Raw genomic sequence first — 27,329 nt, 5'->3', positions numbered from 1 at the left:
AAGGTTCCATTTTTGGCACGGTTCCGGTTTTGGCACCTGAAAAAAAATAAAATTGTTGCCAAAAACGGAATCCTACTGTAATTCTTGTTTTATTAATAAGTTGATTTCAACAGAAACATAAAAAATGTAACATAATTTTCTTCAAATTTGGCGAGATTTTCAAATAGTAGTTGATAAAAACTGTTATTGATTTTGATTCAAGACGCACATTATATCAAAAGAAAATAAACTAGATATGATGCACACCTTACTGAAATGCATTAAAGCAGAGACAGCGACTATGCCCATACAATGGGAATAACAATTTTACAGGTAGGTAATTGTCTCAGGTACGCTTGTTTCAACTGACCTGATTGTCGATTTTAACTAGTTTACCATCATGAACATGAACATGAAATGATTTTTATTGACATTTCGGTTCAATATTGACGGTAGAAAGTATTTTTTAGAAAGTTGTCAAAGCATTTCCATTTCGGATTTAGTTGATTACGTCGGAAAAAATAAATTATAACCGAGTTTTGTAATATTCAGTATGCTAATGATCATCTCTTGAGATGTGAAACTAGATGTGAAATAAGTATGAAGCTTTTTTAGTACTGACTAACTGGCTAAGAAATTAAAATTATTCCTTTCACCCGACATTAAATTCGAACAGTAAATACTTCTTGCCATTTCGTCTCTTCTGGGTAATATAACTCAATATTCAATTAGCGTGTGCACTACTGACGTCCGGATTATTTCAACAATTTAATTCCATACGTTTAATCGTCGGTCGGCGAAACAACACGTCAATCGAAATAATTGAAATATCCGATGTTTTATTTAACGATGAACTATTTTAAAGCAGTAATGAGATCAGTTGAATTCCAATTGTTTGTGTACTGGTTGCAAGGGTAGTAATAACGGCACACGCGATTGTGTCCAGGATGAAGTTGAGACAAGTGGTTCAAGCTTTAACTCAGGTAAGCTTTGCAAGTGTTGTACCCTGGCTGAAACGTTCGTGTCCAGACAAAAACATCAAAACTACAGCGTTAGATTACTGTTTTAACAAAAACTCAAATCGTCCAAATGCCAAAAAGACAAAATCAAAAAATTTGGTTTAAATTGCGATGAATGGGTTTTCGGTGCAAATATTGGGTAACCAGGGGAAAGAATAATAACTACAACTATGATGATCAAACATTATTCGGCAGATCACCCTAGTAACAATTGAGGTTTTAAAGCCAATCATAAAACTTAGATTGCACTTGTAGCGTGCTATAAAACTTCAATTGTTACTTGGGCAGTGCCATAGTATTGCATGCTGTTGCGGAACTCATTGCAAGATTAGCCTATTATACATACAGTAGGATTCCGTTTTTGGCAACAATTTTTTTTTTCAGTTGCCAAAACCGGAACCGTGCCAAAAATGGAACCTTATTTTTAAAGTTTGGATTTTCAATTCACGATTTCAAAAATGTTTCAAGGATTTTTAATCATATGTGAAATGGAATGAGATAAAAGAAAAAATAAGCAAATTCAATTTTATTCATATTTTTATCAAATTCAGACGTCGTACAGTGGGGCAGAGTGCTACTTTCGACGCTCAAAACCTCTAGCGCCCTGGGTATAAATCCTGGAGAATTAGCGTCTTTAGCAAAGTATCTTAGATTGAAATGATCATTATTTTGACGACATTGGTTTTAATCTAGATAAGAGGAAGCTGATCTAGATCAGTTCTATCTTTTGACAGAAGTGTTCTATCAAAAAACTTTCTTCGGCAAAGTTGTTTGTTTGATATTTTTAACACATGTACTGAAGACATTTATATTTTATAACTTTTGTAGATGGCGCTACATGACATTAAAAAAAATGAGCTTTAATAGTTGTTTATGAAAAATATATCTAGAAATAAATGTTTTATTCCTAAATCTTAGAAAATATACAATAATAGAAAAAATCTTCAAAGAGTGATAATTGTTATCATGACATTCGCTCCTGGGATTGTTATTTTTTCTTTCGTGAATATTAACGAACAATTTTGTTTAAAAACCATAGCTCTGTTGAAAAATAAATAAATTTTGTTCTCTGTAACTAACCAAATCGTCGATCTTCCAGACGAAATTGACAGATTGAAAATTAAATTACTATGATTGAAGATAATTAGGTTTGAAGAAAACTATTTTTGTTATAAAAATCACGGTGAAAATGTGCTCCAATAAAATTTCCAAAATTTTCTAGAACAATGCATTTTCGAGAAATTAACACATCAAAAGATAATATAAGCATCCCTATTTTTCAAGAGCCACCCTACCTCAAATCTTTTAAAGAAATCATAACAAATTAGTCATTATAGATAGCAATGTTTATTCAGCAAACTTGCTTCAATTCATTTGTGTTATTATATTGTAGGGACTTGCGCAGGTAAACTTCACACATCATACTTTGAACACCTCAACCTTGCCAAAGACATTACAAAGATACACCAAACTATTGAGGGGCCATCAGTTTTGTCTTCCTAAATACGGCTTTGGGACGCATTACACACCAAAAAATAATGAAATTTAAACGACATGTAAATCAATACGAATGTAAACATACAACGATTGAATCAAAAAATTGATTGAAAATTACGTTAAAATCAATTGGAGCATCAAACAGCATACAATTTTACACTTTCATTCGTGTAATATTACATGTCATTCATTTTACAGCAGTATTCGAGTAAAAATACATTGAAGTGCATTGGTTTTCCGTTTAAAGAAACTGTAATTTTCAATCCACGTGTAAAATTATAATAACATTCGTTGAAGAAACCACGACAAGTCGTGTGTAGTTATGGTGGAACTTAATTTTACATTTATATTCATGCTCCAAATATGTGCATGAAAATAAACTTAAAATTACAAAATATTTTTTTCTGTGTATGGTCAGCTTTCAATATATGCTGAAAATGTAGTGCCAAGTTTTGACCTCGTAATAATCCAAAGAGAAAGACGCTCACAATGTAACTAAGGTTCAATTGAAAATTTACTCCAGAACTAGTCTTATTATGCAGTGTAGCGTATTCCTATATACTTGACTCTTAAAGTTCACAAACTCTGGGTCTTACTATAAAAATTGATTCCGTCAGACACTAGTTACACTATTAGCAGTTATATTATACATAAATAATACATCTCTATACTTATTGTGATAATTAAATACAACACGTATAGTGTAAAATGTAGGTAACCCTTAAATGCATAACGATGTTTTAAAACAACATTGCGAAAATCATCTCAAAATTATCACAGTAATGTATTGAAACTATGAGACAATTTTCAACAATATTGAACAAAAAATGATTTGCGCCTTTGAGGGATAATATGACTCCCATGTTTGGAAATAAAGTCAAATGTGATATCAAATGATACAAACAAATATCAGTTGCACATTTTTAAAAGACTTATTATGTACAATAAAACTACAAGGGGCAGCCCTATGGGGTTGCACGAGGTGTAGACGTAGGACTATACTGCTTAATGTAAAATATTTATTTTCTTAGTATATTTATAGTAATAATAAATCAAATATATTTCTTACGTATGGTTTAATCACAACCAATCAACATCGAGTTTACACATTGAACCAAACCTTCTTGGTTATCAGGTCATTTCATTTGCAGTAGGTGATCGAATCCGATTGAACTTATTTAAGAAGATCTGAAGAAAGAAGACAGAAAACTGTAACCGTAATGTAATATCTGGAACTAAATCTTTATAGTATAAGATTAGCTTGTAAAAACTTTTCGATTGTGTGTGGAAAAAAACCCGGACCAGTGAAGAAAAATCAAATTTAGACAATATAATCACATTTCATGTATAGACCAGAATGCTTGGTCTAGTTATATTTTGTCATTATTGTAACTTTCCTAAAGTACGCATACAAATATAGCGAACGCAGTGGTTTAATCGTATATCGAAACTATAAATATACAAGAATCGAAAACAATTCTATATATGGACAAGATGCGTTTTTGCGACGGTTTTTCAAGTGGCAGTATATTCATTCATAAATAGGCTTTGTAGTATGTACCTATTAGTAGAATCAAAATACTATAGGCTGAGTGGAAATGAATCACGTGAAGGGGAAATGAATCAATGAATTGATCGAACGTAAATAATAAACTTTCGTTGTGCAATTTAGTAACAAATTAGATCAAACTACCTACACATTCGACTCAAACGTTAAACTCAAGCGCACAAAGCAAAATGAATCAACGCTGATGATGATGGGTAGGGCGAAAGAGACAACTAATACCACGACACTATGTTATCCGTGAAACGAGCACAACACAAAAGATAGCATAGTGTTTGAACGGCAAGCACAGTCGCATTCACTGGGTAGCGTACCTCCACAGGCAGTGTAACGGACTTCTAACCAGCGATGTCAGATCTACGGAAATCTCCGTAGATCTACGGATTTGGAGGTTTTCTACGGATCTACGGATCCGTAGATAAAATCTACGGAAATTTTTTCTACGGAAATCTACGGATTTATCTCAGTGTACTTTTGAAGAAGGTTGCCAATTATCGACAGTTATTTTTTCTATTGGAAAATCATCTTAACAAAATGGAGAATCCGCAAAACCACGTTGTGCGATAATAAATACCAGCGATCAAAAATTCAACTCGAGAATATGGACCCTGCTTTATAAAACGCCTTCCAAAAGTTATACCGCATTTCGGCGATAATGAGTCGCTAAAATTATATGTAGTTCAAATCAATAAATCCAGTAAAAGTCGTATTGAATAGAATTTAATATATAGTCTCATCTGTAAATGATAAATTGTTTATTTCATAGAATTCAAGCAACGTTTTCTCCTCTCTGAATCGATATCTTGGATCCTGATAACTGTTTTAATTCGTATATTTGATTCGTGCACGTAGCCTGACAGCTGTTTTGTCGATCGATTGGCGCTGGTTCAGGTAAAAGCGAAAAGGACACTGAGTATCGTGACAGTTGTCTTTGGTAGTTGGATATATTGGTTGACCAACCTCGGCGCAGCCCGATGTAAATATGAATATCTGTAGCACTTTTTAAGACGAAATGCTATTAAGAAGCACAACTGGAAATCCCGAATGGCAAAACGCGATCCAAAATCAGCTGGGTATTTCTCCGATGTCAATGATGTCAGGACCTTCTGAGAAACGAACGTCGCCTCTTACCATGTTCTGGTGGTATGTGGGATTTGTATTTGACGAAACTAGAAGGCGAATGCTCAAAGCGGTTATACGTCAAAAAGGAGCGATATGGTCGTCCACATCGTACGAATGAGGGTACAACAAAAATGAGGAAAGCTTTGCCATGAATGACACGTGAAAGCGATCAACAACACGAGAAGGAACAACTTTTGTTACTAAAGCAATTAGAGTTATCTAAATCTGTCCAGCAACCAACGTCACGTTAAAAGGGCAGGGCCGGCGGAAAGCGTGGGTAGTATGGGTAGTACTACCCACTCGAAAATAACCGAGTGGGTAATTACCCACTCGAAAAAATTTAGATGCGCAACGCATGTATCTCGCACTACACACATTTGAAAACATCTATGTACCACCATTCCATTTGCATAAACGAACGTGATTTAATGTGAATGTAATGTAAGCGTGTGCATTGCGAACAGGGAAACAATCCTTACTAATGGACCCCTCACCCTACGCTTTCTACCCACTCGGGCGTAAAGTGTTTCGCCGCCCCTGTAAAAGGGAATATGTGTATTGCCAGATATAACGTTCATCTCATTCAGCTTCAACATGTTCGAAATTTGGCTCTGGTATGCATACCTCGTACCTCACTAGATCAATTTATCTACAGTAACAGCATGACACATCTTTATGAACAGGATTAAGTTAAGATTAAGGTCCCCGTCTACAAGGAGGGCGGTGCAATCGACGGAAGACTACATGATTTGTCTCCTGATGGCGTTATCCGTAGATTCATGTCGCAAGACGACGAAGTTGTTGCCGATAAAGACGTGTTCAGGAATTTGTTCCCCATTTCCTACGCTGTCCGGGTTGTGAGAATGCGGATAGAACACTCCATTCCTTTCTTCGAGACCCTGGAAAATACGTTTCAATTCTACGAACAACTATGGAAAACAGTGGTATAAAATCTCTCTTTTGTTGCCCATTTCTGCTGCATTAACCGCAACCAGGATTCAGTTTCAACGCCTTATTCATTCTTTAATCTGCATCTTGATTGAAGTTTAAAGCAGAGTCTAAAGCCTTCAGCTCGGAGGCAATATTAAAACATTCATGTGTTTTATATGAGCTCTGTGAAATTAAAAGCAGAAGGTGGCATCTGTTACATTTTCGAGAAAAAGTGAATTGTGTAATCTATGAAGTTGAATTTGAATCGAAAATAACTGAATGAACGTGCTGCCTCAAACGAACTAAGGACGAGGCAAACAACTGCAATATTTCCTCCAGCGCGGCAGGCATACATTGAATTTTGCCATAACCAAAAAAAAAAAATCTCGACTTCAACGCCGAAAGCAAAAACGCAAGCAGTGGTCCAACCAGCAACGACAGCTAAACCAGAATCTTATATTGAATCATCGACGATTACATCCAGTACTTTTATAGCAACAAATAGCACCGCCAAACAAGATGCAAATGGTAGATAAAGATTCATCAAATTGCATCATGAAAAAAAACGCTGCACAACACAACACAACACATCGGGATGTTTTCTTTTGAAAATTTGGGAAGAAGTAGTTTAGAAAGTATTTATTACATTGTGTTTTTATCGCTGTCAGAACGACGCTGAATCCCACTGGATAAAGACTCGTCACGTCAATCGTTTGTTTACCATTTATCTGTCAGTGTCATTCCAATCGAGCACGAAACCTGTCAGTGTCATTTAGTTGGGATAAGATGGCGAGGCTTTATTCAGTAATTCAGCGTCTTTAGCTGTCAGTTTTTCGAAAATTGGAACGAAAAGCAACGTCGCGAATTCATTTTGCGACACCCATCGGGACATCGGAAAACAATTGGGAATCGTGCAATCAACCGTGAGTCGTATGATTAAAAGGTACTACTAAACTGTGAGCATCGAATGGAAGGAGAAATGCAGGCAGAATGGATGTTCTATTAGTGGTCAGGATCACAAGCGTGTAGTGAAAGAGTTTAAGCGTAATCCAATGCTTCGGTCAGGGTGTGCGTAAAAAGTTGAATCTGTCCAAGTCTTTGGTTCAGAGAGCCAAAGGCCGGGAGAAACAAAGTACAAAGTGCAGAAGGCTCCAAATCGTGACGAACGGAAAAAATTGGTGGGAAAGTCATGGACGTGAAAACTGTACACCCAGATGCTGACGAAGCCTCATTATCTCATCATGGATAAGACTTGCGTCAAGGCGGACATTCTGTAGCTTCCGGGGCAACTATTCTTCACCACCCAGAGCAAATTTGATGTTCCGGATTAAGTAAGGAAGCAGAAACTTTCAAAGGTTGCCAATAAATACATGATTTGTCAAGCGATTTGCTTTTGTGGCAAACGGAGTAAGCCTTTCCTGACTACCGAGACTGTAAACGGGGAGATCTATCTCGAGGAGTGTCTTCAGAAGCGTCTGTTTCCTCTGTTGAAATAACCCGAGGGTTCTACGATCTTCTGGCCGGATCTAGCTTCGTGCCACTATTCATATGTTGTTCTGGAATGGTACGAAGGCAACGGGGCTACTTTCGTACCCAAGGAAATGAACCGGAACTAAGGTACATCGAAAAATACAGCAGGCACTACGGAAGCATCCCAAGGAGGTCAAATCTGAGGAAGACATGAAGAAAAAATGGGTTTCCGTACAGGAGAAGCTGAAGCTAGATGTTGTACAGAAACTAATGAGGGGAGCTAAGCGTAATGTGCGAGCGTAAGGTTGTGGTGTTGTAGTTGAATAAAATAAATATGCCAAAAACTTACTAATGGGTTATATTGCATTGTCTGAAAGTTTGAAAAGAATCGGACAAACTTGGTAATTTTTACAGCGTTTTTTCCGTGGTGCAATTTGATGTGGGACATTTCGGAAGGTTTCACGATCGTAGTCAGCAAATCGAAGAAGCATATAAAGCCAACCGACCGTTAAATTCTAAGCAACTGCTGCGTTGTTAGCATGGACGAAGTGACGATCAAAGAAGCAGACTGAATGACCGTCAGGCATTGCTACAAATGCCCCCCACAAAAAAGCTCCGCGCGCAATAGTTAATTGCGCGCGAGGGAAATACTACTAGCCTATTGAAAAAATCTTTATCTTTATTTGTTGTAAATATATAAAAGGGAATGGCTCCGCATTGAATAGCGTCATATAAACGAACAATATAACAAAAATTTGGGATAGCACAATCACCAATAAGTATTAAGAATAAGTGGCCAGATGGCAATAACGTTCGAACATCTAAAAGTCGGGAGTGACAAGCAGGACGAAGCAATCCACTGCATGATCCTCAATATCGCCTATGAATACCCTGTTCTGTTTAAAAGACTGCGCCCGTTGGCTGAATCGGGTGAATACCAAAACAGACGATTTACGACGGACCAGACGTTTACTCTGCGATATATCTTGGACAAATTTCGAAAATACGACAAGCGGACTCACCATCCGATTGTGAATTTCCAGGCAGCGTACGATTAAGTGAAACGAAACGAAAAGGGCAGATAACGCTGGTTAAAAAAGAATAACCAGAGAGATATCTCACATTAAATAGGTTGAAACCAAGCGATGGGATTTCAAATTTGTTGTTCCATATAACGCTCGAAGGTGCGATACGGATTTGTTGTGCAAAAGAACGGAACTAATATCACGATATCTCACAATTACTGGCATAAAAAAATATTTTGAAAACTTGTATTCTTATTGTAGAACTAACAAGAATGGTTCCTAAACGAACAACATGAGCGACGTTAGAACCCTCGACTAGACTGAACAATTCTATAGATATTGTCATATAAAATTTGGAGCTTTACAAGGACAATGTGGACTAAAAAATACTTTTCATCCATTGTGTAATATAATTTTAAGAAATTTTTCAGCATTGCTAATTTCTAGGTTTCAAATAGGCCTTAACAGTGCGTCTTGAATAAGTCGGTTGGACTGTTATTTTAAAATGCTTTTTACTGCTGTTGTGTGCATTTTCAATACCTACTAGTAAGAAGCATTTGTACAGTACTAAATCTCAATTCATTAATGAATATAACTTTAACTTGGAATTGAGTTTGGGCACACAATCCCTAAATAGGGTGAAAAACACTATTGAGTTCTGCAAGATGACGACACGAATGAACTCTTGCTGAATGAAGTTCACGTTTGACAATTCTCGGTGGTTTGTTTACTTTGTCAGTTGCGTGAGTTCGAGTGTACCGGGTGCTCATCTGTCACATTCGAACTCACGTAACTCCTATGTAAACAAATCACCGAGAATTGTCAAGCGAAGTTCATCATTTTGTGGGGTTATGCCGGTTGGTGTAAAACCTAATTTGGAATACTTTTGTTTCTTTGTTGAGTGCAAAGCAAATCTACGGATTTAATGTCGCGAGAATCTGGCATCGCTGCTTCTAACTCAGCTACACTGGCTGTGAAAACACACAACGCAGTGGCCTGCTTCGTCTGCCGCTAAACAGGCAACTGAGCTGCACTGGCGAAATACGTCCGTTTAAATAGTCAATGATGACGCCATTCATAGAAGCGTAGCGCGCTAGGTACATAAATCTGTCGTGCTGGACTAGGGAAGCGCTATCTTCTGTGTGTAAATGCGCGATATTTTGACTAGGTTGTTCATTATTTAAGTTTTTAATGCCATGATATCAAAAATCTTTGGGTTTATCTATTGGAATCTATTCTTAGAAGTATTTCGGGGCGATATGTGCAAAAAAATTGAAAATTTATCGTGAGATGGCTGAATTATATGCGTTTAAAATTGGACCACTTTTCGTTACATACCATTTTTGTAGAATTTGCAACATGTACCCCTGTATCGAAAACAAAGACGTAGTCCTACGTCAAAAATGTTGCCAAAAACGGAACCCATTTGTTGCCAAAATCGGAGTGTGCCAAAAAGGGAACATGCCAAAAACGGAGCGTGCCAAAAACGGAATCTTACTGTAATAGCCTATAGAATTCTATATCGACAGACATAGGAGATATTTTTATCTTTTTTACTTTTATCAAAAGCCACAAATATTAGAGACTTTAGGTTCGTATTCGAAATTTGTGTAACTGTATTTTAACATTGCACAGCAACTGTTGTGGCAGTCAACAACAAAAACGAAGTGCGACGATGCAAATATTGCAAAGCCGTATCGTGTTCCTCCCGATAACGGTAACTGGGCGGTGGATAGTGCAGGGATGGCAGCAATCCAAGTGATGGACGGTTTCCCTGTTCAAGAGCTGGTGGATAACACACACGAAGGCTTCGTGATCGCCAGGATCAACGGCGTATTCGCCTGTAGCTGCAGTGCTCCTCCAAAATGGACACTAGAGTAGTACAATCGGATGCTAGACGCACAAACCGACTCTCTAGTCGGCCCAACACTGGTTGTTATAGGAGAAGACTTTAACGCTTGGGCCGTGGAGTGGGGTAGCAGGCTGACCAACATAAGAGGTTACAACTTGTTGGAAGCCCTGGAGAAGCTGGATGTAAGACTATGCAACGAAGGTTCCGCTAGAACATTCCGTAAAGATGGTCGGGGATTCATCATCGACATAACATTCTGAAGTCTTTCGCTGTCGGATAACACGAACTGGCCAGTTAGTGAGCAGTACACGCATAGCGTCTACCAGGCGATCCACTACACCATTGATCGGCGGAATTGTACTGTAACGCGGAGAGTGAGAACTGGCGAGCGGAAATGGAACATAGAGAACTTCAACAAAAGCTTTTTTGTGGAAGCACTTCGTGCTGACAGCGTCACTCCAATTCCGAGCGTCGAGGAGCTGTCGGAAAGAGTAGCGAGGGCGTGTGATGTAACAAAGCCGAGGAAAATGGAGCCAAAGAACTACCGGCGTATTGGTGGAACGAAGGGGTCAGGATTCTCCGGGCTGCCTGCCTAAAGCCAGAAGACGCGTTCAGAGAGCCAGATTTAAGACAGTTAGAGAAGAGTGTAAGGTAACATTCCGGGCCGCTTTTAAATGCGAGGTAGTGCTAAGCAAGTGCACCTGCTACAAGGAGCTATGCAGGGAAGTAGACGATAACCCCTCGGGCAATGCTTACCGTGTCGTTATGGCCAAAGAATCCAATGAGGCCTAAATGTGCGCTGACAAACTGAAAATTATCGCGGAGGGTATTTCCCCGAAGCACGGCCGCCTACAAAATCATCGTAGCAAAAGAGAAGGGGTAATCGCTACTGCACCGTAGTAACGATAGACGTGAAGAACGCGTTCAACAGTGCCAGCTGGGGGGCGATCGCCGAATCGCTGCACAGAATGCGGGTTCCGGACTATCTGTGCAAGGTTCTGAAAAGTTACTTCCAAAACCGAGTACTAGTCTACGAGACGAACATGAAGCAGAGGTCGAATAGGGCCACGGCGGGAGTACATCAGGGCTCCTTACTCTGCCCAACGAGCTGGAATATAATGTACAAAAGAGTGGTAACACTGGAATTGGAATTGAAATTGGTTTTACAGATGACGTAGTCCTAGAGATAATCAGCGAGACTCCCGAGGAAATGGAGATGTTGATGACATAGACAATAAGGCATCATGGAAACCTGGCTGATGCAAGTTGCAGCTGGCTCACCACAAGACGCAGAGAGTGCTAGTCAAAAACCATAAAAAAAGTTCAGCGTGTCGTGATCAGCGTCGGCGGCCACTGAATTCCATCGATGCATGAGCTGAAGCATCTCGATGTGATGGTCGACGATCGCTTAAATTACAACAGCTATGCCGACTATGTATGTGAGAAACCTGCGAGCACAACTAACGTATTGGCAAGGATCATGGCGAACATCGGTAAAGCAAGGTGTAGCACGAGACGTCTACTGGTGGGTGTATCATCCTCAATACTGCGGTATGACGTACCGACCTGGACTACGGCGCTAAACTCAAAGCGGACGAAGTTGACAAGCACGTCATTGCCGGGATGATTCTCATCTGCATCACTCTGGCTGAGGACGTGGATGCTACCAGCGGAGGAATACATGAAATGCAAGGATAAGTGGCAGCAAGAGTGAGACACCGTGGAGAAATTAAAGCGGACCTACCGACTCATCTTAAATGTGTCTGCGCGGGTACATAGGAAAAATGGAGAGGTGAACTTCCTTTTAACGCAGTTTTGTCCAGGTACGGATGCTTCCGGAAGTACCTGACAACGTGATGTCTTCGAATGCCCTAGATTCGAAGAAGTATACCCGGCGTGACAATCGCCAAATCGTCGAAGAGAAAAACTTAAATTATAGTAAAAATATTAATTTCGAAAAGATTTTTTATATTTTTTTAGACTCGGATGTACCGAATATATTTTTAAAGGCTTGTTACTATTAATATCAATTTCATATGCGAATAGTTATCATCTATTCCAAACATTTTCTGGTGCTGTGCATAAAGTGAACAAGAATATATATTGTCAGTGAAGGTCAACTATTGTTTGAGGCAGTCTTTGTTCGCCGGTGCCCAGGCTGGTGAAGTGAATACCAGAATTGCCGGACACGCCGCTATATAAGCTAAGTATTATTTTTCTTTCTTTCGTTTCCCTTTCCCCGATCGGTCTACTTTTCCCTTTCCCCTGAATACAAGTTTCATCTCTCGTTTACACCACGTGCTATCCTCGTGCCTAAATGGCCGAGGGCGAAGGAACATTGGATGGGAATGATATTCCCATGGATTTACCGGATAAACCCGATATTACTCCCTCCCCTGATTCCCCCAGTCCTCCCCGTATTAAAACATACCCAGCCAGTTCAAATGGACCCTGGGTGGTGTATTTCCGGCCCAACACGAAATCGCCCAATATTCTAGAAATATCACGGGAGCTGACTGCTAACTACCCGGCCGTAGCTCAGATAACACGTGTTCGAGCCAATAAGATACGCGTTATAGTAAATGACCTCGATCAGGCAAACCAGATTGCTCGCAGCGAGCGTTTTACGAAACAATTCAGAGTGTATGTGCCTTGTAGGGCAGTGGAGATCGATGGAATAGTCGCCGAACCGGGTCTAAAGTGCGAAGACCTGTTGAAGTACGGGGTTGGCTGCTTTAAGGACCCTTCACTTCAAAAGGTGAAGATTCTGGAATGCAAGCAATTGTATTCCGCAAAAACAGAAAATGATAAGACAACTTATTCTCCGTCAGACTCGATTCGGGTGACTTTCTCCGGGTCTGCTCTTCCCAACTATGTCCTCCTGGATAGGGTTCGCTTACCCGTTCGCCTGTTTGTACCGCGGGTAATGAACTGCAGCAATTGCAAGCAACTGGGCCACACAGCCACTTATTGTGGCAATAAAAAACGGTGCGGCAAATGCGAGGGAGAGCATGAGGATGACGCTTGCGGTGGAGAAACTGAGAAGTGTATTTACTGCGGGGGCCCTCCGCATGCTCTTAAGTCATGCCCGGTGTACAAGCAGCGCGGGGATAAAATTAAGCGCTCCATTAAGGATCGCTCGAGGCACTCTTATTCAGAAATGCTAAAGAATGCTTCGCCATCTGTCCCTTCCGAAAATTCCTTTGCTCTTTTGGCTGGCGTTGAGCAAGAATCTGACGACCCACAAGAGGGAACATCATTGGTTAACCCAGGGGAATCCAGGAAGAGGAGAAATCTAGCCTCCCCTACATTGCCTCGTAAGGGTGCCAAGGTGTCGTCCACTCAGAGTGCGCCATCTACAACCAATAAATCCAACGGAAGTGATGCACAAAAGCCGAAGCAATTTGCTCCAGGACTTGGAAATATTAATTCTAACAAGGAGTACCCACCACTTCCAGGGACACCAAAAACCCCAAGTGTCCCCGTTTTTCAAACAGATACTCAGTCCAGTAACGGACTAATGAAATTTTCTGACATAGTGGACTTAATTTTCACAGCTTTCAATGTTACTGATCCTCTTAAAAGCCTTCTGATACGTTTTCTTCCTATAGTGCAAACATTTTTGAAGCAGTTGACTACTAAATGGCCCCTCCTTGCAGCGATCGTATCCTTCGATGGCTAAGTCATCGAACGAGGTCACCGATTCGATCACTGTTCTACAGTGGAATTGCAGAAGTATCCTCCCGAAAATCGATTCCTTCAAATTCTTACTAAACAGTTTAAAATGTGATGCTTTCGCATTATGTGAAACCTGGTTAACTTCTGATATAAATCTCAACTTCCACGACTTTAATATAATCCGTCTGGATCGAGAAAACCCCTATGGAGGAGTACTTTTGGGGATCAAAAAGTGCTATTCTTTCAACCGAATTAACCTCCCTTCGACACCAGGCATTGAAATTGTCGCTTGTCAAGTTTTAATCAAAGGCAAAGACCTTTGCATTGCTTCCATCTACATTCCTCCTAGAGCCTCGGTAGGGCACCGAACGCTTTGTAATATCACGGAATCCTTACCGGCACCGCGGCTAGTTCTGGGAGACTTTAATTCTCACGGTACGGTATGGGGTTGTCTTCATGATGATAATAGATCAACATTAATCCAAGATCTTTGCGACAATTTCAACATGACCATCTTAAACACGGGAGAAATGACGCGGATTCCTACACCACCAGCACGCGCAAGCGCGTTGGATTTATCGCTTTGCTCGACATCGCTACAGTTAGATTGCATGTGGAAGGTGATCCCTGATCCCCACGGTAGCGATCATTTGCCTATCGTGATTTCAATTGCTAACGGTTCAAGACCATCGAAAACAATTAATGCCTCGTATGACCTCACACGGAACATTGATTGGAAGAGTTACGCGACCGCGATATCCGTTAAAATCGAATCCACTCAAGAACTTCCTCCGGAGGAAGAGTACAGGTTTTTGGCTGGCTTGATTCTCGACAGTGCGAATCAAGCTCAGACTAAACCAGTACCCAGCGCGAATACCCATGGACGGTCTCCCACCCTGTGGTGGGATAAAGAGTGCTCAGAGCTGTACGCGGAGAAGTCCACTGCATATAAGGCCTTCCGGGAAGACGGGTTACCCGCTAGCTATCAACAGTACGCGTCGTTAGAAAAGCGAATGAAGAGTCTAATGAAAGCCAAAAACGCAGTTATTGGCGCCGGTTCATCGACGGGTTAACGAGAGAAACAGCGATGAGCACTCTTTGGGGTACGGCTCGACGTATGCGTAACCGTAATAGTACCAACGAGAACGTGGAATATTCAAACCGTTGGATATTCGCTTTCGCCAAGAAGATCTGTCCGGACTCTGTCCCGGTGCAGAAAACGTGCCGCGCCGCGTCTCCTCCCGATACCGCGAACGAAACACCGTTTTCGATGGTGGAGTTTTCACTTGCTCTCTTATCATGCAACAATAACGCCCCAGGGTTAGACAGAATCAAATTCAACTTGCTGAAGAATCTGCCTGACACTGCAAAAAGGCGCTTGCTGAACTTATTTAACAAGTTTCTTGAGGGTAACATTGTCCCTCATGACTGGAGGCAAGTGAAGGTCATCGCCATTCAAAAACCAGGAAAACCAGCCTCCGACCACAACTCGTATCGGCCGATTGCAATGCTGTCCTGTATTCGGAAGTTGTTCGAAAAAATGATATTGTTTCGCCTCGACAATTGGGTTGAAGCAAATGGCTTACTGTCAGATACACAATTTGGCTTCCGCAAAGGCAAAGGGACGAACGATTGCCTTGCGTTGCTTTCTACAGAAATCCAAATGGCCTATGCTAACAAAGAGCAGATGGCATCAGTCTTCTTGGATATTAAGGGGGCTTTTGACTCAGTTTCTATCAACATTCTGTCAGAGAAGCTGCACCAGCATGGTCTTTCACCAATTTTAAATAACTTTTTGCTAAACCTGTTGTCTGAAAAGCACATGCACTTTTCGCATGGCGATTTAACAACATTGCGATTTAGCTACATGGGTCTTCCCCAGGGCTCATGTCTAAGTCCCCTGCTCTACAATTTTTACGTGAATGACATTGACGATTGTCTTGCCAATTCATGCACGCTAAGGCAACTTGCAGACGACGGGGTGGTCTCTGTTACAGGGCCCAAAGCTGCCGACTTGCAAGGACCATTACAAAATACCTTGGACAATTTGTCTGCTTGGGCTCTTCAGCTGGGTATTGAGTTCTCCACGGAGAAAACTGAGTTGGTTGTTTTTTCTAGGAAGCGTGAGCCGGCGCAACTCCAGCTTCTATTAATGGGTGCAACGATCAATCAGGTTTTCACATTTAAATATCTCGGGGTCTGGTTCGACTCTAAAGGTACCTGGGGATGTCACATTAGGTATCTGAAACAGAAATGCCAACAAAGGATCAATTTTCTCCGAACAATAACTGGAACATGGTGGGGTGCTCACCCAGGAGACCTGATCAGGTTGTACAAAACAACGATATTGTCGGTGATGGAGTACGGGTGTTTCTGTTTCCGCTCCGCTGCGAACATACACTTCATCAAACTGGAGAGAATCCAGTATCGTTGCTTGCGCATTGCCTTGGGTTGCATGCATTCGACCCATACGATGAGTCTCGAAGTGCTGGCGGGCGTTCTTCCGCTAAAAAATCGATTTTGGGAACTCTCATATCGATTGCTCATCCGATGCGACATTCTGAACCCGTTGGTGATTGAAAACTTCGAGAGGCTCGTCGAGCTTAATTCTCAAACCCGATTTATGTCCTTGTACTTCGACTACATGGCACAGAGCATTAATCCTTCTACGTATACTCCCAACCGTGTTCGTTTCCTAGATACTTCTGATTCTACTGTATTCTTCGACACATCCATGAAGGAAGAGATTCGTGGAATCCCGGACCATATACGCCCTCAAGTGATCCCCAATATATTTTATAATAAATTCCGAGAAGTCGACTGTGACAAAATGTTCTACACTGACGGATCAAATCTCGATGGGTCCACTGGCTTCGGTATCTTCAACAATACTATCACCGCTTCATTCAAGCTCAATGATCCCGCTTCAGTTTACGTCGCAGAGTTAGCTGCAATTCAGTACACCCTTGGGATCATCGACACTCTGCCCACAGATCACTACTTCATCATTTCGGACAGCCTCAGCTCTATCGAGGCTCTTCGTGCGGTGAAGCCTAAAAAGCAATTCCCGTATTTTCTGGGGAAGATACAGGAGTCCTTGTGTACGTTATCTGAAAAATCTTATCAGATTACCTTTGTTTGGGTCCCCTCTCATTGTTCTATCCCGGGCAATGAAAAGGCCGACTCATTAGCAAAGGTGGGCGCATTAAATGGTGACATATACGAAAGACCAATCTGCTTCAACGATTTTTTAGTATTTGTCGTCAGAGGACACTCAACAGTTGGCAAACCTCGTGGAGCAATGGTGAACTTGGACGATGGCTACATTCCATTATCCCAAAGGTATCAACGAAGCCTTGGTTCAGGGGGATGGATGTGGGTCGGGATTTTATTCGTGTAATGTCCCGACTTATGTCCAACCACTACACCTTAGATGCACATTTGCGGCGTATTGGGCTTGCGGAGAGTAGTCTGTGCGCTTGTGACGAGGGCTATCATGACATCGAGCACGTTGTCTGGGTATGCGCCGGGTATTTGGACGCCAGGTCTCAGTTAAAGGATTCCCTTCGGGCCCGAGGTAGACCACCCCATGTCCCAGTCCGAGATATGCTGGCAAATCGTGATTTCCCCTATATGTCCCTTATTTATACTTTCATAAAAACGATAAATATCCCAATTTAGCCCCTCTCTTTTTATTTCTCGTTTTTAGAAGTTTCCTCTTGCCGTGTGGAACCGATAAGCTTCAGACTGCCACTATGTAACCGCCGTCGCCCTTATCACTACGGAATCTGAAGCGAGAGCGACTCGAGGTCCGAAGGATTCCCTTTGAAGGATTCCCCGCGGGTCCGAAGAATACCATCCGCCAATCCGACCTACTAGACTGAGGCGCAAATTTGTTTCGCTGATCTCCCGTTTGCCCGAAAGTTGCAAGTTTTGCTCTTCTCTACCGGTCACCATCTACGCCTTCTCTCCCCTGTCCTTGATACAACTACTTCTACACCGATTTTGGAAATGACCAAGCATAAGTATCCGATAAAAAATCAAATTTGTGTTCCGTATTCCTAGTTTTAAGATAGTTGTAATTTCTATTCTTTGTTAAAACTATTGTCCCCCATCTTGTAAATAGAATTGTATCCCTAGTTTTAAAACATCTGTGAAATTTTTCATAAATATTTGTTCCCCCTTTTGTGTACCAAACTATATTGTTAGTTTTAAGATAACTGTAAATATTTCCTAAAAAACTATTACTATTGAATTCCTTGTTTTAAAATTTTTCATAAAAAAAAATCTTTTGCCCCCTCTCTTATATATAGAATTTTTTTTCTAGTCTTAAGATAGCTGTAAATTTTTTCTCTTTTATAAAAAAAAATATTTCAACATTGTAACCTCCTAGTTTTAAGATATTCAAAATGTAAAAACAAAAGAATTCGGCACCGCCAAGCTAACGCATTTGTGCCTATCAAATAAACGAAATGAATAAAAAAAATCTATTCCAAACTACTTTAAATGTGCAATAATGTTTCTATTCAATACCTAATTTTTTTTAAAATAGATCAAACAATTGATAAACTACTTAATTAAAACTGATTTAGTAGTTGTAAATGTTATCAGATTATTTTATGCTAATTGAACTCGAATTATACGACCATTTGTGACTCGAATCTCAAAGTATAATGAAATACCTTGTATAATTTGGAATGACACCTTTATAGTAACACATACCTTTTAAGAATTAGTTTAAACAAACATTTGAATGAAAAACACTTCTATCAAGAACTTGATGAGAGTGGACGAACAGGTTATCAAAATGACAACGGAATACGAAAACAGACTTCAAATTGTGAACTATTTTATACATTTTAACGACATTCAATTAGCTAGAGATTACTGGGTAGGGAAAGTTATGAAAATTAGGGCCATAGTACTCAAGTGAGAGCAGGGATGTGAAGTAAACAGATCGGAAAACTAGAAGTGGCAGGGTCATTAGAACAGGCTTAATATCGTACGGGCTTAATCTTTGTCTTCTGTTAATGAGGGTCGAGCTTAGGCAGTATAACTACGAATTACCCGAGTTCACTAACATGTGTCCTGGTAACGATAGACGTGTCCATCTTTACCGTGACAACCGACGTCGCATTATTATGATGATTTTGATCGCTTGATATTCCCAACAACAAACCAAAATATATTATCTCCAGCAAGCACCGTAGCCCCAAAAACTTCTAATCCAACGAATCAATCATCACTGTTGAGTGTTGATTTACATATAAATTACCAAAGTACTTACTTGTTTGGAACAATAAGCAACGGAATCCAAAGTCAGTATAGCGAATGTAGTCAAGCGTGAAATCGAGAAAAGGATCTTTTAACAATTCCGACAAAGAAGATAATAGGAAAACACAGCTAAATTGTTTGGGGGCATGCTGTATGCTTTATCAAGATCCATCGCCACGCGGATGACGATAAAAGCATAAAAATCAGGAAACAAGGCGACTTCATTTTTGTTTCCACTGCGTTTGACTGCGAAATTGCTTCGAGAAAGTACACACACACATACCTACATAAAGTGCTCCAGTTGAACCAAAAATTAGATTAACTTTTCAATTAATTTCGAAGGAAATAATTTTCGGAGATTTAATTTAGGTAATTATCATTTTAAGATAATTCTCTGGAAGCCAGATTTATGCCGGTCGGTTCCCTTTTTCGCGTAAGCTCTCTATGCTTTTCTTCGAGCTATGAAGCGGATTCTCTCGCTGTTTGTTATTTTTATTTGCTGTGGCATGTAAAAGTTGATCATATCAAAAATCAATATTTTTTTGCTCTGTTGGCAAATAAAAATAGTTTTAAACAGTATAGTTATATTTTACACTCCATATTTGCCAAAAATGTAAATTTCAGAATAACCTCATCAAAAACAAAGCTTTTAAAACCCAACAGTGAGTTTTGTATCCTACATCGGTACTGCGATCGATAAAACCAAAAAAGGGAAGTCTCTATTACTGAGCGTGGATCATAGTTTCGCCATCATGGATAGCTAATGTGTTTAAACGAGTATAGAACAAACCCAACCCAAATGGTGGAAGAGGATTATGTACGCCGAGATTAGCCTAATTAGTTTTGAAGATTACATCTTTTCCAATTCAGCACATTAAAACTTACAGCCAGCCAGGCAAGGATACGTGGATGAAGCATCGGAAGAAGGCAAAGATAAGAAATTTATCGATTGGATTAATGCTATGCGTGCAAAATTAAACCCTATCTATAATGATAATAGATTGCCGCCATTGATGCTCGGCAAAGCGTGCTTAATCAAGTAAATTTATTGAGAATTTCACAGAATCTCCCTTCCGCTGCCTACTTCCAATTACAATTTGAGATGGCGGAAAGTTCATTGCGATTCTTTTATTTTCGTTGTGCCTATTTGTTGGATTATATTAATGGTAGTACATCATCTACTAACATTTTTAATGCATATTGATGAATAATACTCAAACCGTTGAATTTAATCATACCAACTATGTGTCCATTATTAGACAAATGAACAACAGTTCTCGCATAATTATTGAAATGATCCTATGTACATTTGCGAGACTCCCTACATATAGCATATAGCACATTATGTAAGGAGTCAAGCCACAAAAGGCAGCTCCAAGTTATTAGCGGAAGAGAAAGTAAACAAAGAGATGTTCTAATTTGCACATAGGACCATTTTAATAAGCTTGCTACAGTTGTTATTTTCAGTTCCAATATTGTTACTTTTCAGATAATAAGTCATCTGGATAATGCGAGCGACCTATTTGAATGACGTCGTTTCCGATTTCAATGTAAACAAAAACAAGTACCAAGCTCGCACAATTTCTTTTGAATGCCCATTCCAACGAGCCGACCGTTGCACCGTTATTTATTCAGATTCGTTCAGGGCCATTAACGCCCAACAACGGCCACAAACAGTCGTAACTACAACAATACTAGAACTGTTTAAATTTTGCATTTGCTATTATTACACTCTGGACCCTACACTCAATAATTCATTCTGACTGCAAGCAAAACGAAAATTAGCTTAAAGATACGTGAAGCAACAACCATGAGTGATAGAGTACGAGAAGAGGCGACCGACGTCGCGCGCCCAGTAATATCCAGCTGGGATGCCGCCGGATGGGAGGGAGTCGAAACAGCCAAACCGAACCGGTGGGTGTAGGTAATGGGCGAACTGAACGGGGAAATATATTGCAACTTCTTTCAATTGAAAGCTATAGAAGCACAACAACAATAGCGGAGCGGAGCAACGTAGCGGCGCGAGAAAAAAAAATGTGTTTAGAGAGGAAGGAGAGGATAATTGCCATTGATGCAATTTTTATATAATAATTTATGTTTGCAAATTAAACCCTAAATTATCTGCACATTATTTAAAAGGTTTGCAGCTATAATGAGTGATCGAGTAAATGAATGAAAAGTGCAGGGCAAAAGAGGAAAGCACAAAAGAAGTTATAAGGTAAGTCATTTTTCAGGTGAGATTATATCTGTAAATAGGCGGCCTGGGGTGAAACGTTCAAGCCTATTTCGCTTTGATGAATGATAAACCGCGTGAAGGTCTTTTCGGAGTTCAGCATGCAAAAGCAAGAATTCATTGTGTATAGGGGAAGGTCGACAGGGTTGGATCGTCGGCGGTAGTTCGGATACTATTATTTACGACCACTAACGCCATCGGTCAATACTTGTTAACGTTGTCAATTGATGTCGGGTGACGGTATTTTGGGATGTTTTCTTGGATAAAAATCTTTGCTTCATTTTCTAATAAAATTCTAAAAGAACATGTTTATTGGAAACTGCTGTATGCAAAAATAAGAATTTTGATTTTGTAAATAACATAATTAATTTTCTCACATCTATTTCAGTCATGTCAGCTTATTTTTCTGCTGGTTTTCAACCATCAACCAACCTGAACAATCTTTTTAATGCCTTTGACTGTTTCATTCAAACACTAATGAATCCAGCAAACAAAATCTTTTCGGTCTTTCCAACGATGTCTATTGGTTTGACACCATTTTTCATTAAACAGATATGATCGGACAATCCAAATTATTTTCCCCTACGTAGGTGATTTGGTGTAGTTCACAGTATGGTTAAAGTTATTTGCTTTGATCAGTGTTACGGAATCAGACCATGCATTTGAAGTCCTATAGTTAGATTGCGTGATGAAATGTAATGACAGTAATAAATTTAGAGTGTGATTGACCGTCATTAATATCATTAACCCCCCTTCGTACCCATGCTATATAACAACAAAGTTTATATGTAGTATGGTGACGACACAGACGATATTATAGTTTACGTGACTGCTACAATCATGATTCATCATCATCTAAATTGCCCATGTGTTTTCAAGAGTTGTTCTACTGGATCTGTAGAGCTAGGTTCTCGGAAGGGCTCTCCGTCAAATCACTCACTACAATTGCAGACGAGACAGGCAATGCCGCACAATAAAACACTGCTTACACACTTATTCTTGTTCTACCGAATCCCAGCTTTTTTCGCTACTTTTACCGAGTTTTGACGTGACGTTTGTTTTGAATAAACTGGGTAAATATATCGCTGAAAATCAGTAAATTAACGCCACTTTGCTGAGCTATCAATTGAAAAATTTTACTGACTGTTCAGCTGTGCGGATATTACTGAACTGAATTGAGTGTGTAGACCAATTACAGCGGGCCGTTATTCTGAATGTAATATTCGTTGTACGGTTCAGATATATGCGGGGTAGGGACTTCGCAATCACGTGTATCATCGCGAAGGACTTGAACATTTGTACGTTAACGTGATCGATCGCGTGTGCATGTCGCGTGTGCTAATGTGTATGTAACTTCGCGTGTATAAATTTTGTTTCATAACCGTGTGCCTTTCGTATATTCGTGTGTGTTCTGGAATGATCGCGCGCGGGCCTTGAATCTGATACTTGATTTCTGGTGTACGGTTCAGATTCTAGAAGAAAGTGGGTACTTTCATCACTAGAGTACCCAGTCATGTCACCAAGGAATGTGTTGTCTAGTGGATATGAACTTTATTTTTTGATCGGTCCAACTAAATGTATGGATCTAAGTTGCTAGGACGGAAGGTAAAGAGTTCCCAACATGGCCGATTCTGGATTGCGCGTTTGTGATCGCTTTCGTAACTTCGTAAGTACTATAACGTTCATCTTATTATCGGAGTGTTATCAAGTTTGCGCGATCGCGGGAGTAGGTGTACGTAGATGATCGCGAAGGGCTTAAGCTTTCATATTCTTGGATGGTCACGCGGACCGTCATTATCATATTTAGTTTTCGGTGGACGGATCCCATTCTGACAGGGATTGAGTTACTCCATATCATGAGTTTCCGGTCATGTCGCCATGGAACGTGTTGCCCAGTGGCTATGAGAGCTTCCTTTTTTTAATTAGTCCAATTGAAGGCATGGACTGAGATTACAGGGAGTGAGTTGCCCCATATCACGGTCATGTCGCCATGGAACATGTTGTTTCTTTTTTTGATTGGTCTAATTGAAGGGGGGCCTAGACTGCTGGTACCGAAAATAGAGTAAGTGCTGAGACGTTGCCACCGATGCACTTGTGATGTCCCGCTGCTGCAGGCTTGCATCATGATCAGAAGTCCGTCATGAGGTGCTCCGTGTTGGGTCACTCACAGGAGCTTTTTTTACAGTCTATGCTTGCCTAGAACTTCCATGTTCGGTGAAGACCCCCCTTCTTCAACTGGCGCATTCTAGCCTTTCGTAGTTCAGCTAGTTGTGTTGGGAGGTTGTGAGTTTCACTGAAGCCTCATCTACCGCCAACAGGAGCTCTACCGTTTGGAGGATCGTAGTTCTCTTCACGACCGCCCAGCAGTTGCTGTTGGGGAAATACCCGATGTAAAATGCTTATTTTGCAATCTGCGACGCTTCAACGGCTTCTAATGAAGCGCCTTTCCAGGGCTTGATCGCAGCTGTGGCATCCTGCAGTCTCTTAGTTGTATCTTTGTCTACACAGGTGATTTCGAGCTGCCCTTGTTTGGTGGTACACTTCCTAAATTTAGGTCCCGTATTGTTTGAGCGCTGCTCCATGATCAGCGCGCATCGAGTAGTATTCAGATGTTCATGGCTGAGTGTATTCGCAGGGTACCTAAGCGGAATGATGGCCATCGAGTACGACTTGGCTATTTCGTTGAAAGCTAGGGGCTGTTCAGTTTTTAGTGTCTGTCTAGGATCCTGACCCTTGATCATTTTCGATTGCTTTCTGCATCCATTTTTGTCTGGCGACTCCGTCTCCGTCGTACGCTGTCGCTTGAATGGTGCCCTCCCTATTTGGATTTTTTATAACTCTGGCACTTCAGCGGGTTTGTGGCGTTTCTTCGCCGTCCTGCTTAAGTCTTCCTGTTCCTCTTGTTTTATTCTCGGAGCCCTCCGACGCACTGGTTGCTTCGCCGGACTGGTCTGTGTCCTCCCTGGTCACTATCTGATCCTCGTCTCTATCTGAGAAGTTGAGAATGGACGAAGTGCAGGACACATCATCCTCCAATGAGCCGCTATTCAGCAGCTCTTCAAATTTGCTTTCCGCGCAACTCTTCTCCTTTTTCACCTCTATTGCAGCAATCTTCTCCAAACTCATGTTTACAGTGATCTTAGTGTTTTCCGTTTGGTTCCCAAGAATAGCTAGGGAAAGAAAGTCAGCTCTGTCAGAGCCGCGCTTGATAGGGTAAGGGCAAAATACTGAGGGGTGCGCCCTGGTGCTCCACAGGCTCCGTGCGCGGCTTGGTCGTTGCCAACACTTCGGATCGCAGTCCTAGTTTTACGTAGGGTTGGGATTCGAAGTGTTGATGTCCCCCACCATTCATCACTCGGCACGGATCGAGTCACACATTGGATTGGGGCATACATTTTACGGTAGGGTTTTGGGGCTAAATATGGTTACATGGGGTGAAGAAATTCTTGTTCCCAGTATATTACACTCACATGTAGTTTTCCTTACAGGACATTCCACGTGAAGTTTCCCTCTTGAGAGGAATGGTGATTTCGAAAAACTTCTCGCACTTTTCGAAACAACACTGTGACATACTGATCAGGGCTTTATACGTCCACTGTAAAGTCAATTATCACATTGCGCTGAGTCATTTGCATGTGATCTTTGTGAACCCGACTACGGAAACTCATATCATTCGATATGCAACTGCTCAGCAGCAATGCAATTGTTGCTAAGCAGTTGTATATCGAAGACAGTTTTCGGCTGCACTTACGTAGACAAAACTATGCTTAATCCAGCGCGGTAAAGAGCTTTAGGCTTTTTCGTGTGCGATTTTATCTACTTGTGAGTTTAACTTATTTGCTGTTTATTTTTGTACTCTCATTTTTGTTACCGTTTTTCGGTTGATATTTTTGATGATTACCACCGAAAAATATCAACTGAAAAACGGTAACTCTCATTTTTTGCAATTTTCCAATTCGGCTTTCTACATCTCCTTCTCTCTTCCTAATGTGCAGGAAAATGATGAGAAGACACTGCAAGGCACAAAGCCCTAGCTACATACGGGGAACGTGCCATTTGAGCCATCTTCACTGGTTTACGCCAATGCAGTAACCCAGGCAGTAGTATTGTGCGCAGACCACCGATATAGACTTTAATATGGAGTAAGAAATGGATTTTATACCATATTTCTCGAAATGTGTTAAGGGGGGCGTCTAGTGTAAAGTGCTCAAACCGAATGTTAATTTGTTTAACGATTTAAAAAGAAAGGCAACAATAGATCTTTTTCGTAATATTAAGATTTATTTATACATTCATTGTGCACGAAAAAAAGATTTTCAGTCACGCGGAGCCACGCATACAAGCGTTCCAAGAGTACGTCCAACCATTTCCACGTCAAGGAGCGCCGCGGCGAATACGATAACTCCTGATAAAATAGTCTGGCACATGAAATTCAATATGATTTATAAAGCATAGACTTGTAGCTATTTGATGAACCAAAAAAATAGATAAAAGTTCGAGTTAGAGGGTGTCCCATTAAAATTGCATTACGGAAAACAAACGCTGTAGAAAATAATCCATTGGGTATTTTCTTATGAAAATTTGAAATATGCGTATGTTACAGCAAATACGCGCGAGGAGTACATGGCTTTTTAAAACAACAGAAGTTCAGCTTGGCCACCGATATTGCGGGAGACTATTGTAGAGGTTCAATACTAACAATTAAGCGGATAAAAACGAAGCCGATTGTTTTACCCACTATACCAGACGCCCCCTTAAATTGCGCTGGTCATAAGATAGCACAACAGTGACAATGTTGCATTTACATCTTATTTGAATACCGGGAAAAAAGGGTCGCTTAAAACAATCACGCAAAATCCTTGAGCGCAGTGAGGTTTGACGAGGTAGAAAAAAATGTTTTGATACTAAACAAAAGATGATACAGAACAATCGCTTGAATCCCATCTGAACAAGCGTTGCAGGATTTGTTTTTGTTGAATGACAGTCGTAACTTCTACGCAAAATAAACCTTGGAACTCCAATCCCAATGCGGAAATGACGTCCTATTTAGATAGAATTCGCACCCTATTCTTAACTTACAGGATCAGTAGGGGACTTGAACTAAGAACCACCGACAATTTCAGCGCCACACCCCGGCAACAGCGGAATCAATATTATTATCAATTCACCACCTGCAAGTATAATCATCATAATTTTATAGTTACGGAAAATTCATTCTCCGAATCTGTTCGAAAAAATATTAAAAACCAAATACAGCTCGCAGAGATTGCGGGTACGATGCCTGGTTCGAAAAAAATGTTAGGAACCCGAGACTACGCATTACTCCAATGCCGCGCACATGCATTGCATTCAATCTGATAATAATTTTATGCTGATGCATCATCCTGCCTCAAGGCAATCAACTGCGAGCGTAATGAGATTCACTTTCAAAAACCGATCATTACCTCGAGGCAAACAATATTTCCCTTATTTTCTAAATACTGCGGTAGATACCTACACACCGACGACCGCTCAGTCAATCGCTGCTCGGTGGTTGTTGGTATGTATTCGATGTCCAAACAACATTATCGTAAAGCAAATCGAGATAAAGACAACCATTCGCTGGCACCAATAAATCAATTTTAGTATACAAACTTGGGTTGCGCGCCACAACGGCTGTTTGTGTCGATGTTTACCCAATTGAACC

General features: G+C 40.6%; 1 protein-coding gene across 7 annotated transcripts in view; it reads right to left on the bottom strand.

Annotated features, from left to right (window-relative positions):
- LOC131676604 (TOX high mobility group box family member 3-like) overlaps positions 1-27,329 on the bottom strand; it is a 275,645-nt gene that overhangs the window by 191,136 nt on the left and 57,180 nt on the right. The window lies entirely within an intron of this gene.

This window comes from Topomyia yanbarensis, chromosome 1 (genome assembly GCF_030247195.1).
Source record: "Topomyia yanbarensis strain Yona2022 chromosome 1, ASM3024719v1, whole genome shotgun sequence".
NCBI lineage: Eukaryota > Metazoa > Arthropoda > Insecta > Diptera > Culicidae > Topomyia > Topomyia yanbarensis.
This window is presented reverse-complemented; position numbering and strand designations above follow the sequence as displayed.